Source organism: Sorex fumeus, unplaced genomic scaffold (assembly GCF_029834395.1).
Source record: "Sorex fumeus unplaced genomic scaffold, SorFum_2.1 ptg000018l, whole genome shotgun sequence".
In the NCBI taxonomy this organism is placed as follows: domain Eukaryota; kingdom Metazoa; phylum Chordata; class Mammalia; order Eulipotyphla; family Soricidae; genus Sorex; species Sorex fumeus.
In genome coordinates this window covers 33,628,686-33,631,745 of record NW_026606075.1, presented here as the reverse complement: position 1 = coordinate 33,631,745, position 3,060 = coordinate 33,628,686, and the positions used below count along the sequence as shown (strand labels likewise).

Here is a 3,060-nt window from a genome sequence, read left to right as displayed (position 1 = left end):
CTGTGCATAAAGAAAGTTTGACAACCAGAAGTCTTAGGGGAACAAAGAAAAGTGTGGGCTGGTCAGTAATTTCCTATAGGGTAAGCTGTGGAGGGTGGTGGGGGTGTTACTGCAGGGTGGTGGAAGGGTCCTGGCAGTGAGGCTGTCCTCTCTGATGGAGAAATATCCCTGCCAGCCAATGGAATTGCAGAAGATGGTTTTGGGGATAAAGGGAGATAAGCGATCCAGGTTGAAAAGCTTGCAGAAAATTGAACAAAACCAGTAGAAGATGAGATGGGCTTAAAAAAAAAAGAAAAGAAAAAGAAAAGCTTGGGGAACTGGGTAAGTGAAGTTGCCTGCAGTTCTGAGCAAGCATCTTTTCATTGCTCCTAGGAAAAGGCGCCGGGTTAGCTGGCTCTCTACAGGTTTCTTAAGGAAAGGAGTCTGAGGGGAATCACCCTCCCTCTAGTTCCATCCCCGGGCGCAGACTCTAGGAGCTGGTGTGTGACTTTCCTCCATCACCCAATTCAGGTGCAGGGATTTGGCTCATCAGAGCCTGCTACTTTACTGTTTGATACATTCAGGTCTTCATGGCATTGATATCTCTTTAATACAAAATTTAAAATGCTATTATGTGCTAAATATGACCTGACTTGGGTTAGGTAAAAAGCTTAGACTGGACCTGGAGAATGATTCTGCAGCATGAAATGCAGGTGAAAGAGATGGGCAGTAGTTAGCCTAAAATGCCAATCAAGGTGATGTAAATGCTTTGATATTCTTTCATTTTTGATTTATAACATTTTGGAATTTCACATACTATATGCATATTCTCAACATAATTATTACCAGAGTTCCAAAGCCACCCTACTACCAAAAGCAGTCCTGTACCCTTTCCTCTATCACCCCATCCCATATGGTTTTCACCAGATCCAGAAGTTAGTTGGTTATTTCATCTGTTCCTTTGATTTAATTATTTGTACTCTATAGATGAGGTGAAACTATTAGATAATTGTCTTTCCCTTTATTCAGCAGAATCTCATCAACATTCACTTGCTCTATTCTCTAAGACTTGAATTTTATCTTTTTAATGACAGAACATATATCCCCGCTTCTTTATATGATCATCTCTCTTTTAAGAATTTTAATTTTAGGCACTGGCATTTACAATACTGTAAATCATAGCATTTGATGAATACAGCAATCTAGTACCACACCATCCACTAGAGTGTCCTCTTCCCTTCACCATTGTCCCAGTGCCCCTTAACTTTTGCCCGTCTTATCTCCCACATCCCACCATGGAAAGTTTCCTTCTAAAGACAAAGTTCTCAATTTTTGTTATTTTTGGGGATTTGTTATTTTCTTGCATTTTAAAAAATATATCCCACATATGAGAGAGATAATTCTGCGTCTGTTCCCCTCCTCCTGGCTAACTTCACTCAACAAGATATGTTTCAATTCCATCCATATTATAGCAATGATATATAGTGCATGATTTCATCTTTTCTTATAGTCAAGTAGTATTTCATTGGTATACATACTATAATTTCTTTATACATTCATTTGTTCTTGGACACATGGGTTGTCCCCAGATATTGACTATTAAAAAGAGTGTTGGAATGAAGATAGGATGTTGATGTCTTTTTTGAATAGTTTTTAATTTTTTTATATTCCTATTTTTTTTCTTTTTGGGTCACACCCGATGATGTAGAGGAATTACTCCTGGTTCATGCACTCAGGAATTACTCCGGGCGGTGCTTGGAGGATCATATAGGATGCTGGGAATCAAACCTGGGTTGGCCACGTGCATGGCAAATGCCCTACCCAATGTGCTATTGCTCCAGTCCCATATTCCTGATATTTTTAATTGAATCACTGTGAGAAACACCCCTATAAAGCTATTTATGATTAGGTTTCAGTCATACAGTGTTCCAACACCCATTCCTCCACCAGTGTACATTTCCCAGCACCAGTGTCTCCAGTTTCCTTCCCATCTAACACCCCCACCGCCTCCATACCCAGCCTGCCTCTCCAGTTTCCCTCCCATCTATCACCCCCCACCACCCCCATATTCAGCCTCCTCCTCCTCCTGCTCCTCCTCCTCTTTTTCCGCTCCTTCTCCCTCTCTCCCTTTTGGACACTGTGGTTTGCTATACAGATACTGAAAGGTTATTGGGAATGTTCCTTTACCTACTTTTAGCACTCAAGTCTTGTCCAACATGTGAATAGAGGGTTTTAACCCTATGGGTAGATGCCAAGAAGTAAAATTGTAGGGTCTTATGAAAGCTTAATTTCTAGTTTTAAAAGAAGTGTTCATATTGTCTTCCAAAAACACAGAACCAGTTGACATTCCCATTAGCAGTGAATGTGGGTTTCCATATTCATGCCAAGACTGGTTGTTTTGTTCTTTTTTATGTGTGCCAGTCTCACTGGTGTGAGGTGCTATCTCATTGTTTTGATTTGTGGTTTCCAAATGACAAATAATGCAGAGCATTTTTTTCATATACTTTTTTTGCCATCTGAATATTTTTTTGAGAAAGTTTCTGTTCATCTTCTCCCACAATTTGTGTGTGTGTGTGTGTGTGTGTGTGTGTGTGTGTGTGTGTAGAAATGTATAGCTACTCAACCTCTACTGTAAGGTTGGAGGCTCTGTGGAGTCTTTTTATTTTAATGAACCATGCTATGGATGTATTCTGCCCTAAAGGAATGAGAAGCAGGCATGAAACGCTTCCTCCCATTTTTTTTATGGGGTTATAATTTTCTTTTCTTGTAAAGTTTCACCAGAGCTTAATATACCTTAGATATTAACCCCTTGTGAAATGAGTGGGAAACTATTTTCTCCCAGCTTGTGGGGTGTCTTCTTATTCTGACCATTTGGTTTTTTTTTTTTGGCACAAAAATGGTTTTCTTTGATGTAGTCACATTTGTTTATCTTTGCTTCTTTTGCTTGGCCAATAGCATGAAATTATTGGCTCTATCTCTTTATTCAGTGCCATGAAGTATTCTGCTTGTTTCTACCTGTTTTCTTCAATATAATTTATGGATTCAGGATTGTATCAAGATCTTGAATCAATTTTGCTTTGA

The 3,060-nt window shown here is 39.4% G+C and overlaps 1 pseudogene; it reads right to left on the bottom strand.

Annotated features, from left to right (window-relative positions):
• Positions 1-2,576: 2,576 nt before the first annotated feature.
• LOC130021883 (uncharacterized) lies at positions 2,577-2,701 on the bottom strand (annotated as a pseudogene).
• Between the last annotated feature and the right edge of the window lie 359 nt (positions 2,702-3,060).